Below are 13161 nucleotides of genomic sequence, written 5' to 3' on the forward strand. Positions count from 1 at the left end.
CGACAAAGGAATTAGGAAATGCACACTTGTCCCTAAGGACAAGTGGGAGACTGAAGGAAATAATGCCCTTGGTCCAAGTATGCATTCTATGTTAAGTCTAATAAGTGCGGTTCAGTATTAATTAACAAGTTAATAATTCAGTGAGATCAAGTGAGCTGAATGCCTAGCTAGAGGTCGCTTCAGTTCAAGTGGAATTAATGATATTAATCCACAGCTTACTCTTGACTGAACCCGTAGGGTCACACAAATAGTACGTAAACGGATCAAGTATTTAATGGCATTAAATACTCTATCTATGGATATTCGGAATCGACGGATCTTGGATTAAGTGGGAGCTGAGATCGTCACAAGCAAGAAATGAATACTCCGGAAACGATGATATTGCCGGAAACGGAAATATGGATCGTATCGGAAATTTAAATATTATCCAAGTCGTAGATGTTGCCGGAAACGGAAACATGGTACGTATCGGAAAATATTATCGGAAATGGAAATATTGCCGGAATCGGAAATATTGCCGGAAACGGAAATATTGTCAGAATCGGAAATATTATCGGAATCGGAAAATAATTCCGGAAACGGAAATATTAAATATTTGTTCGAAACGGAAATTGATTCCGGAATCGGAAATATTAAATATTGTTCGTATCGGAAATGAATTCCGGAACCGGGAATTTAATCGGAAGCGTATCGTACGAATAAGCATCGGACGAGGCCTGCCGGACGAGGGCCCAGCACGAAGCCAGGCCATCGCCCAGCAAGCCAAGCGCGCCACACGAACAGCCAAGGCCACGCCAGGCCCAGCGCAAGGCCAGGCCCAGCAGGCCATGGCAGCGCGCGCAGCGATGGGCTGCGAGCTGTGCTGCTGCTCGCGTGGGCTTGCGGCTCCCGTGGGCCGAGCGGCCATGTGGGCTGTGCGCGGGCATGGTTTGCACACTCGTGGGTCATGCTCGTGTAGAGTTTGTGTTCACATACGAAACCTAAATTGTGTAGGATTTGTTTGATGATTAAATTCCTAATCCTAAAAGGATAAAATTAATTAGTTAGAGTCCTACTAGGATTCTAGTTTAACTAATTAGTATCCTAATAGGATTCCAGTTCCTTTTCCATACCTCTATAAATAAGGGCCTAGGGTCATTATTTGAAAAAAACGATTGAAGTATTCAAAGGGTAAGTTTTTGAAATAAAATTAACCATACACTTGCAAACACTAGCCGAAATCCTAGTAACCTTAAGGGCGATTCTAGTTGGTCTAACTTGAGGCGGATCCGGACGTACTGTGGACTATCTACGGAGGGACGACATTTGGAGTCCTAAAGACTTGTTCTTGTTCGGTTCGGGCGCAGCTAGGGAAGGCACGCTACAACATGTATGCATCAATACTATGCTAAATGATTATGTGAATATAATATGCTTTCCTGGCTTTATGGATTTTCCGCATGATTTATGAATTGTCATATGTATCATAACCTAACAGGGAGGGCTTCCAAATTGATTTGAATAAGAGTCATTCTTCTTACTTTAGAGTGAAAATCAATATGCCAAGCATTGATACGATTTTCATTTTTTTGCATAATACAAGTGTAATCCGATCTATTACGTACAAACCCTGAGAAATGAGGACCAAGATTGCGACCCAAAGACCAAAATTTAGTCATTTTAAAAATTCTAGCTAGCATGTCCCTTCTCTGGTGATTAACAGTTCTCAAAAAGATCATTGTAATAAGGAAATTAACTAGGTCGCCTGATAAAGTGCAAAAATCTTGACTCAGTTTCAAAAGGTTATTACAAGCAAAATTAGTGGCTCTACATAGGAGAAGATTATCATTTGCAAACATAAGACAGAGGATTTTTTGAGTTTGCGGTGCTATTTCAAAGTCGACACCTGAAGAAAGTCTTGCGCTGGCTTTGCAAAGTGTGAGGGGGTCGAAAAAGCGCGAGGCTAATGCGTGACCTCGTCCCTCGTGGGTGTGACGATTCTTTTTATTCAATCAAGTGTAATTGGATTTCCTGTGAGTATACACCCAATTAACTAGTAATATAGGAGTCGCCATTCAGTTTTTAACGACAATGAGAAAAACTGACAAAACCCGGTTATCGTGACATAAAGGGAGTGCAATTATGTTTGACCACGACGGCCGTAGGTTCCCTTGTGATCCCTGGTGTGGGGATCTCTCAATATACACCCGCAAGGTAGAGATTGAGGGTTCGGGGGACTGTAACTACCGAGAGGAGTACTTCGCTCGTCGATAACTCCAGAGGCAGGATATCCTTACTAGCTCAGCATAAATAATTGAAGGGACATGCGTTAACTATTAAACTAATCTGAGTTGATTTTAGCAATATGCAACATATAATACTAATTCGATCGTGATTATCTGATTTAAATAGCATTAAGGGACCTAGCATGATAATCCGATTTCCCAAAAATATCATATTTGTTAGGCGTGATAGAACAATCAGATTAGGTTAGTTTAACAGTTCATAAAAAGGGCGAGGAAAGCAATTAAATTATCGAAAAGGGACACATTACGACACACCCTTGAGAGGTGCGTCACGGTTCTCAGAAAACTAACCACTTTGACTTTGCTATTTCTCCTTTTTATTTAACGAATCTCAATTATGGGACAGGATACGTTCTGTTCGATTTATGGATCGATTGCGACAGAACGCGTGAACAATTTCGCAGCGAGAGGCTTAGGCTAAGGGTTGGAGTCAATACTCAGAATATAATTGTGTGTTGTTGTGTGTTGTTTCACGTCGAATTTAGGGGCCTATTTATAGGGAAGAGTTCGTGGAAAGATAGAATTGCAGAGTTCTAATCCACAAAGAATTAGGAAAAAACACGTACCCAGGTATTTTCAGCGCCCAGGCCTGGGCGCCGAAGATTTCGGCGCCCAGAGCCGGGCGTTGAAAATAGGGTGTGGGCTGTTTTCTTTAGTCAGATTCGGATTCCTGAAATCCGTAGAGTTTGAGATTAATTCGAGTCTTTTAGCGCGTATCAATTTTATGACGGAATGCGTCTGGGCCCGTTACGAACTCTAGGCTCGTTAGGATTTCAATTAATACGTAACTCTTATTTCCGAATCAAAGTAGGAATAGGATTCTCGCAGTTTTCTATCTCATTTAGGATTTATGTTGGAATGCAACACCTAATTCTGAAAGGTTTCTATCTTTTATGATTTGCCACTTTTAGAAGCTACCTTTTACGGCAGTTTACTATTTTTAGCAGGTTTCCATAAATAGCAGGTTTCGGGTGAAATGAAATGGGGAATCGAGATTCGTTTATTTTATAGGAGATGCGTTGTCAAGTGGAGATTTACGTTTTCATCATCGAACCTTTCCCTTGCGGGAACGGGGACAAAAGTAGGTGTCTACACAAAGCATAATTATTAGGACTTCCATGCAGATAATAAACATGTAGGGGGAGAGGGGGTCACCTTGTTTTAAACCTCTAGTTGGAGAAAAATGCTATGTTGGTGTTCCATTGACCTTGATGGAGTATGAAACAGTTGTGACACAAGTTTTAACCCATTGAATCCTAATTTCTGGGAAACCCATTTTTTGAAGGGTGATCCATCAGAAATCCCATTTAATTCTATCTTAAGCTTTTCCCATATCTAATTTTAGAGCACACCAAACTATTCTTGATTTTTTGAAAACATTAGGATTTCCTGAACTAGCAGAAAATTATCGTGTATTGATCTTTCCAAGATAAAGGCATTTTGAGAGGGGCTAATATGATGTTGCAATATGGGACTTAAGCGGGAGACAAGTAATTTAGAAATTTCCTTATATATTGTATTACACAGGCTAATTGGTTTAAAATGGTTTGGGCTTTCTGGGTTCTCAATTTTTGGTAATACGACAATAATTGTATGGTTTGGAGCTGCGGGGATTTTTCCGTGGAAGAAAAAACTCTTAACGGTAGTTGACACTTCTTTACCAATGATGGGCCAATAAGTTTGGTAGAACTTCGGTCCAAAACCGTCAGACCCTGGAACTTTGAGGGGGTTCATACTGAAAAAACTTGCTATAATTTCTTCGTCAGAGAAGGGAGCAACAACGGACTTAGCCTCTTGACTTGACACTAACTGGGGTAGGAAATCTAGATTTAAAGTACGCCCATTTTGGACATTAGACGTGAATCTTTCCTTAAAAGAGTCAAAAAGAATTATTTGCACTTGTTCTTGCCCTTCTTCCCATTGGTTTATATTTTTTTTCAATCTATAAATATGGTTCCGAGCTGATTGTTGCTTCAAGTGTTGATGAAAGAATCTTGTGTTCCGATCCCCCTAGGAAAGCCAATTTTTCTTTGCAAAGTTTTTTCAAGTATGCTGGCCATAAATCAATATTTTTTCACGCTGTTTAAGCATACGTAGTAAGTGATTCTGTAGGATGGGGTTGAAAGGTTGTACCATTAGCTTGGTTTCAAGGTCTGTTATTTTCTCCGCATTTTCTTTTAATTTCATAGTCTTGAAAGTGTATTTATCTTTTGACTATTATTTTAAATCAATTTTAGTGCTTGCCAACTTCGTTCTAATTCTGAAAAATCTTGTGCCTTGTTTGTTAATATTCCATTTCTTTTTCACAATCTTTACGGGACCCTCTTCAAGTGTCCATGAGTTTTGAAACCGAAAAGTCTATTTGGGGATTCCGACAAGGATTCGGAATCGAAGAACATAGGGGCATGGTCAGAACTTGTAAAGGTTGCATATCTTACTACGGAAATGGGGGAACTTATCATTAAAAAAATGACTCGCTATTGCTCTATCTAAACGTTGATAAAGGCCAAGATGAGAGTTAGAGAAAAAAGTTGTTGTAAACAATTAATGTCCAGGGCATTTGTGTGTGTTAGGAATCTAGGAAAGCGTTGGCATTGATTCACCGTCACTGAAATACCCCCTAATTTATCATTTGGAGTTAAAAGCTCATTAAAAAAGGATCCTTGAAAGGGTAATATTATCATAAAAAAATTGTCATTGAATCCCAAAAAACATCTTTATCTTTGTTTTGAGCTGGAAAATAGGCTCCATATACTAATAATTGTTCAATTGTAGGTTTATAAAGGACTTTCAGATGTGCACATCTATTAGTGAGGACATGAATTAAGACCTGAATGTTATCATTATTCCAACAAATCCAAATCCCCTCACTATGATTCACAGGGTTTATAGTTAAAGTTTTATGAAAGTAAATTTGTGAAACACTACCTTTAAGTTTTGTAGTTTTGTGAATTGCTACCTTTAAAAAAACTTTTTAAAATTTTACTACCTTATAAGTTTGGTTTGTTTGACTAACACTACCATTTAACGTCTTCCATTAATGTTTTCCGTTGTGTACTTCTTCTATTCTTTAAAATAGCTTTGTTCCTTTGATGTTTTGTTCATTTGCCATAATAAATAAGAGTTGGAGTGGGGTTCAAAGACGAAAAATATTAATGAAAAACATCAAATGGTAGTGCTAGTCAAACAAACCAAACTTATAAGGTAGTAAAATATAATTTTCTTTTTAAAAGGTAGCAATTCACAAAACCACCAAACTTAAAGGTAGTGTTTCACCATATTTCCTTTATGAAATCGAAAACTTTGGTAGCTACTTTGCTAGTGGCATTTGAAGTCATTGTTTCAAGTACAATTAGAATATCAGGTCAAAAAGTTGTGACATAATGTTTAATTTCATCAATAGCCTGGAGTTTTTTGCCTCCTTGAATATTCCAAGTAAGGATCTTCATAATTTTAAAAAAGAGAAGTAGGCTCTTAGCCCATGAGATTCATAGGGGATCAAAAGTCCGGTTCTTATCATTATGATCAACAAATAAACAAGATTAAAAAGATTGGTGACCCAATAGTCCAGTTCAGTTAGGATTACAAAAGACAAAAGTGTAATAAAAAACAAGGTGTATCCATCAATAAGTGATAGGTTGTCGTACACCCGTCAAAAATAAAATCCTAGCGAAACCTCCTAACAATGTAGTAGGGCAAGCAGGGTCAAATCCACAGAGAGATGGCTATTTAAATCTAGCAACAATGTCACAAAATTTGGGATTGAATGTTTAAACTACAATAAATAGGAAAATAAACTAAAAGATCTAGGGCAATGGTTCGTTCATAGTTCAAAATCAATCAAAAGATCATCAACAATTCAAGTATTCAAAGTATCTAGAGCACGGTTTAATCCTACAGTCGGGTCTTAAAACTCTCGATTCAACATATGTAGTACGGTCGCTAACATCATCAGAATTTCTAGTTGTAGGTAAGCCTCAAAAAGTCGATCTTTCAACTCTAAACCCTATTAGCAAGATTTAATCAAACAATTGATCAGATTGCAAAGATTAAAGATATAAACCTAATCAACTAGAAATATCAATGAATAATGAAACATCAACAATAATACGGAGTAATAAAGATTCATAATATAAACATGGATTCCCAAAACCCTAGAAACATTCTACTCAACCATGAAATAAATAATGAAAATTAAGTCTAAGAATGAAAACATAAATAAAAGCAATAAATAAAATAAAGAGAGAAACCAATAATACCTCAAAAAGTTACATTAATGGAGTATGCTGAAAAACTAGGGTTCATGAAAGGAGAAGAGAGAAAAAGACGTCTATTGATAATTCTAGGAAAATAAAATAATTAGGGAAATAAAAGCATTCCCTTGAAAATTTTTAAATGCTTCCTAAATTCTAAACAAAATAGGAAAAAATAATAATTAATTAAGTTACGATTTAACTGAACGATCACAAAACGAACGCACACGATTTCGTGCGGAAGTCAGTTGGGCGCATAAACTAGCGGGCCCCCTGGTCGGTCGCTGGTTTTCATGCCCAAGGAGAAGAGTCGGGCCATCGTTTTGGGCTGTGGGCGAATCGGATAGTCGAGCCACCTTGTTTATGTCATAACTCTTGTTCTACAATGTCTATATAGGGACGTGTGACCTGTTGTTGGAAAGCTCTTGAACTTTCTAGCCCAATCTAAATCGTCTCATTTCGACATGTAGAACTTGATATATCATCAAAAGAGTGAACGCTTGTCCGTTTTGATGCTTAGAAAAATAGCGTTTAGCTTCGTTGTTGACTCAAAATTATCCCTAGAGACATGTAATGATCCTCGAGTCAACATCCCATCCGTTCATCATCCAAGTCAACTCATAACACTCCGAAAGCATCCAAATGACCGTAAAATCACCTGAAACATCAAAGAAAACACAAACGGGGCGTACTAGAGTACGACAACGATAACTTATGCAAATGTGACCCTAAATGCAACTAAAATGATACAAAAGCCTAATAATGCAACCTAAATGTGCCTAAAATACCATATACAAATATGACTCATCAAATTCCCCCAAGCTAGACTGTTGCTTGTCCCCAAGCAATACTAAACCAAAGATAGAGAAACAAGACGCACATGACTTTCATAAAACCATGGTAAGAACAACCCAACTCTCGAGCAAACAATCAAACAAAGTTATTGAGACAGAAATCTAGCTCGGATACAAATAGAACCACAAAGCATCATGATCCATAATCGAAACAACCAAGCTTAGCCACAAACTATTCTCAATCAAGCTAGTCGTCGCCGCTTACCTTGTAGAATATAAATATATGATGTTACATGGGGTAAGATGACAATAGCAAGAAACTGAAGGAAATAATGCCCTTGGTCCAAGTATGCATTCTATGTTAAGTCTAATAAGTGCGGTTCAGTATTAATTAACAAGTTAATAAATTCAGTGAGATCAAGTGAGCTGAATGCCTAGCTAGAGGCCGCTTCAGTTCAAGTGGAATTAATGATATTAATCCACAGCTTACTCTTGACTGAACCCGTAGGGTCACACAAATAGTACGTAAACGGATCAAGTATTTAATGACATTAAATACTCCATCTATGGATATTCGGAATCGACGGATCTTGGTTTCAGTGGGAGCTGAGATCGTCACAAGCAAGAAATGAATACTCCGGAAACGATGATATTGCCAGAAACGGAAATATGGATCGTATCGGAAATATAAATATTATCCAAGTCGTAGATGTTGCCGGAAACGGAAACATGGTACGTATCGGAAAATATTATCGGAAATGGAAATATTGCCGGAATCGGAAATATTGCCGGAAACGGAAATATTGTCAGAATCGGAAATATTATCGGAATCGGAAAATAGTTCCGGAAACGGAAATATTAAATATTTTTTCGAAACGGAAATTAATTCCGGAATCGGAAATATTAAATATTGTTCGTATCGGAAATGAATTCCGGAACCGGGAATTTAATCGGAAGCGTATCGTACGAATAAGCATCGGACGAGGCCGGCCGGACGAAGGCCCAACACGAAGCCAGGCCATCGCCCAGCAAGCCAAGCGCGCCACACAAACAGCCAAGGCCACGCCAGGCCCAACGCAAGGCCAGGCCCAGCAGGCCGTGGCAGCGCGCGCAGCAATGGGCTGCGAGCTGTGCTACTGCTCGCGTGGGCTTGCGGCTCGCGTGGGCCGAGCAGCCGTGTGGGCTGTGCGCGGGCATGGCCTGCACTCTCGTAGGTCATGCTCGTGTAGAGTTTGTGTTCACATACGAAACCTAAATTGTATAGGATTTGTTTGATGATTAAATTCCTAATCCTAAAGGGATAAATATTAATTAATTAGAGTCCTACTAGGATTCTAGTTTAACTAATTAGTATCCTAATAGGATTCCAGTTCCTTTTCCATACCTCTATAAATAAGGGCCTAGGGTCATTATTTGCAGGAACGATTGAAGTATTCAAAGGGTAAGTTTTTGAAATAAAATTAGCCATACACTTGCAAACACTAGCCGAAAATCCTAGCAACCTTAAGGGCGATTCTAGTTGGTCTAACTTGAGGCGGATCCGGACGTACTGTGGACTATCTACGGAGGGACGACATTTGGAGTCCTAAAGACTTGTTCTTGTTCGGTTCGGGCGCAGCTAGGGAAGGCACGCTACAACATGTATGCATCAATACTATGCTAAATGATTATGTGAATATAATATGCTTTCCTTGCTTTATGGTTTTTCCGCATGATTTATGAATTGTCATATGTATCATAACCTAACAGTGGTATCACGAGCCTCTTATTATTTTCATAATCTAAATTGCATAAACATGGTTAAATATTACAAATTTTCAAGAATTAAAAAGGGGTGATTAATTTTCGTAATTGTTAATTAATTGCAAATTGCGTTTATTTAATTATACGTACGCAGTTTTTCGGCAGTTTCTTCGTTACTCATCCAAATCGAGTGATTTTTCCGTCAATTCCGCATGTAAAAGGCATTCTAAAATTTTGACAAAAAGAATATTTTTCGGCCGAACCCAGAATTCTCAAATTCGAAGCCTAACTATGACTTTTCGGAGGTTTTAGTTTTTCGAATGCAAAATTTCGTAAATTTAAGATGTTAAATTAAATATTTACGATTCTTGTTGATAAATCTTGAATTTTTGATTGACCTACTGTATATGTTTAACAAGTTTGAATGCCTAGCCTTGTTAATTATTTAATCTAATTTGTAATTATGTTAAATTTTAAATTTTTATGACCTAGACTTGAATCCATGTTAATAGGAAATCAATTAAATAATAAATTTTCCATTTTTCGCCCTAAAATTATGAAATTAATATTATTTATTAATTTGTCATTAATTTTGAATATAAATTTTTGATTTTTATGCGATTCGCTCATATAAACTTGCACGCACAAAGCAATGGACGCTACGTGTTACCCTTAAGGGGTGTTGTATAGTGCGGGTATGCGACGACGAGCAAGGGAGCTCGTCGCCCATGCGGTACGAATGCAGCGAGCAAGGGCATGGTGCACGAGCACAAGGCAGCAGCCCTGCCATGTGTCGTGGGCTGTGAGCAATGGGCGCATGGGCAAGGGCGAGAGCAAGGCACGAGCAGTCGCGTGTGGGCAGCAAGCGTGCTGCGCCACAGCGCGCACTGCCTCGCACAAGCGTGCGGAGCCTCGCGCGCAGCAAGCGCAAGCGACGTGCGACGAGCGCTGCGCCCAGCGATGGCGTGCAGCGTGCTTGTTGCGACGTGCGACGAGCGCTGCGCCCAGCGATGGGCTGCGGCAGCATGCTTGTTGCGTCGAGCACTGGCGCGCGCAGCGAGCACTGGCTCGCGTGTTCGATTGATGCCTTGCGATGGGGAGCAGCAGCGATGCGACGCAGCGCATGGGCTGCGCGCACATGGCCAGCGATGGCTGTGTGCGTATGGCCCATGGGCGGGCGTTGCATGGGGTTGTTGCGTTGCGATTAGATCGTTTGGAAATTTTAATTTGAGATTTTCAGTTTACGTAATTTTAATTAATTTTAAAATTAATAATTTAAATTATTTTCTTGGATTTTAATTTTGAATATTGTAATTATAATAAATTTTATTTATTCTAATTATTTTACTAAAATTAAAATCATGAATTAATTTAAATACGACTGAAATTAAATTAAATTTATGGATTCAATTATAAATTTATATGAGCTTTAAATTTTAATTAAATTTGTATGTTTTCGGTTAGACTAGAAATACATTTTTATGTTTAAAATTAGTAAAGCATATGAATTTATTGGTTTAAGTGGGAGCCCTTTTTAGTCATAAACTCTTGATTAGGTCTACAAATCCTTAAGGTTAAAACCACTTGATTAGAATTAATAAGGACTGAATAATTTGTAGATTATTGATGCCCTTGATTAATTGCTGCAAATGTTTATGTGATGCATAATGTGTTTTACTAACCAGCTATGTGGGCCATTCATGATAATGAATGGGTGAATGGTATATATTGTATATGTACTGTTTTGCAGGTTATGAAGTGACTAGTATGGCCCAAATAGGATAGAAAATATGGTCTGCGTACCATTAATTTGAATGTAATTGGTCTAAAGTACCAAAGTTGTTTTTCAATTCAAATATGGTCTGCGTACCATCAAATAGTTGTAATTAGTTTTAATTATAGCTTATTCTATTTGAAGAAAATGGTGCCTCCCATGGAGATTTTCAAGACGGACTTTGAAGTTGAAGCTTCAAAATGAAGTCGGGCCATACTAGATCACATTTATCTTATGCATGTTTTAAGTTATTTATTGCTTTAAATATGTCTTAAAATGCATGAGATTACGGCTTGATTATGTTGCATGATTAAGGATTTTAGTTCACTTAAAATCTAACCAACATAGTAAGAGCCTTAAGTTCCAAACTTAAAATTGAGTTAAAAGGTGCCATGCCAAAATATACACTTGCTTGGATATCCTTTACATCAATCTAGTAATAGTTTTCGCTCAGCGAGGTGTTACTTATTGGTCCTAAAGGGGCAAGGTACACAAATAATTGTGAGTACATGTTAGTTTTGGTGAAACTCAACGATATAAGTAAGGAGTTCTTTTATGTCGTGGCAAAATCGATAGGTTTACCTAATAAGTTCTTAGACGTACCTATCAACCAAGAATAGTTTCTAGACTATTAGCAAAAGGCTTTTGCTTACCTAAGATGTTTTAGGATTAAGTCGACAAACTGTGCTTAGTTCTTCAATGATTTTAGGATCTTGGAATCATTTTATTCACACCTGCCGGAACACATAACTTGAATAAAATGCTTAATGAACATTGAATTATGCATGTATGCTAGAATTTAAGTTTATTAAGAGAAACTGTGAATGGTTATTTATTTGTTTATTCTTTTCAATTGTAGTTTTAACTATGGCAAACAACAATCAAAACATCATCATGGGTTCTGAGCTTATGGTCAAGCTGAACCTGGCAAATTTTCTTGAATGGGAAGCTAAGCTAGTTGAAATAGTCAGACTCAATGGACTTGAGTATGTACTATCACATCCCATGCCAAGCTACTATGCCAGAGACATGACCCCTGAGAGATTTTTCGCCTGGGATGCGGATCTCAAAAAGGTTATGAGTCTCATGCTGAACAATATCCCTGATGATTGGGCTAGAAGGTTTGTAGCCTATGAACCTTTTACGCTCATCAAGAATCTGAGGAATATCTGTCGTGGAAGCACGGAGGACAGGGACCTGAACGTCCATGAGTTGATTGAATCAATGTCTGGTCTAAAGGTTAGTTCTCCCAACAGGTGTTATAGGATGGAAGTCCAAGAAACACATGTTCAGCTCCTTCGCACTGAACAGAGGGTAGGCGTCCCACTGAGGTTCCATGTGGATCTTATGCGTTCATACTTTGATCGCCTAAGTCTACTAGGAACACCAATAAGCGAAAGGATGGCAGTCTCTATCTTGCTCAATTCACTACACAGTGGGTTTGGTCGCTTCAAGCAATTATACCTAAGTGAACCAAGAGAAGAAACAGTTGCAGAATTTGTTCACCTTGTCAGAAAGGCTGAAATAATACTGGAGTGTGAAGCCAAAGATTTACTCAAGGCTAGAAGGAGACCGTTCAAGAAAAGTGGAAAGTCCAAGGGCAATGCTAAATCAAAGCAGGACAAGTCCACATCAAGCTGTCTTTATTGTGATGGAATAGGCCATTACAAAAGAGAATGTCCAAAGCTAAAGGAAGATCAGAAGAACGGAACAGTCGTTCCATCTTCAGGTATTTTCGTTATAGACTGTATACTTGCTAATTCAACTTCTTGGGTATTAGATACAGGTTGTGGCTCACACTTATGTTCCAATCCACAGGGACTAAGAAGAAGTAGAAAGTTAAGCAAGGGTGAAGTCGACCTACGAGTGGGAAATGGAGCACGGATTGCTGCATTAGCTGTAGGAACTTATTATTTATCGTTGCCCTTCGGGCTAGTTTTGGAACTGGAAGAGTGTTTCCATGTTCCAAGTCTTACTAAAAACATCATTTCTGTTTCTTGCTTAGATGCTAAGGGATTTTCCTTTTTAATAAAAGACAATAGTTGTTCGTTTTATTTTAAAGAGATGTTTTATGGATCTGCTAGATTAGTCAATGGACTTTATTTATTAGATCACAACAAACAAGTATATAACATAAATACCAAAAAGGCCAAAAAGGATGATTCAGATCTCACCTATCTGTGGCATTGTCGATTAGGCCATATAAACTTGAAACGCTTAGAAAGACTTCAAAAGGAAGGAATTCTAGAACCATTTGACTTAGAGGATTATGGTAAATGCGAATCATGTTTACTTGGCAAAATGACAAAGCA

The sequence above is a fragment of the Spinacia oleracea genome, chromosome 6, assembly GCF_020520425.1.
Source record: "Spinacia oleracea cultivar Varoflay chromosome 6, BTI_SOV_V1, whole genome shotgun sequence".
Lineage (NCBI taxonomy): Eukaryota > Viridiplantae > Streptophyta > Magnoliopsida > Caryophyllales > Amaranthaceae > Spinacia > Spinacia oleracea.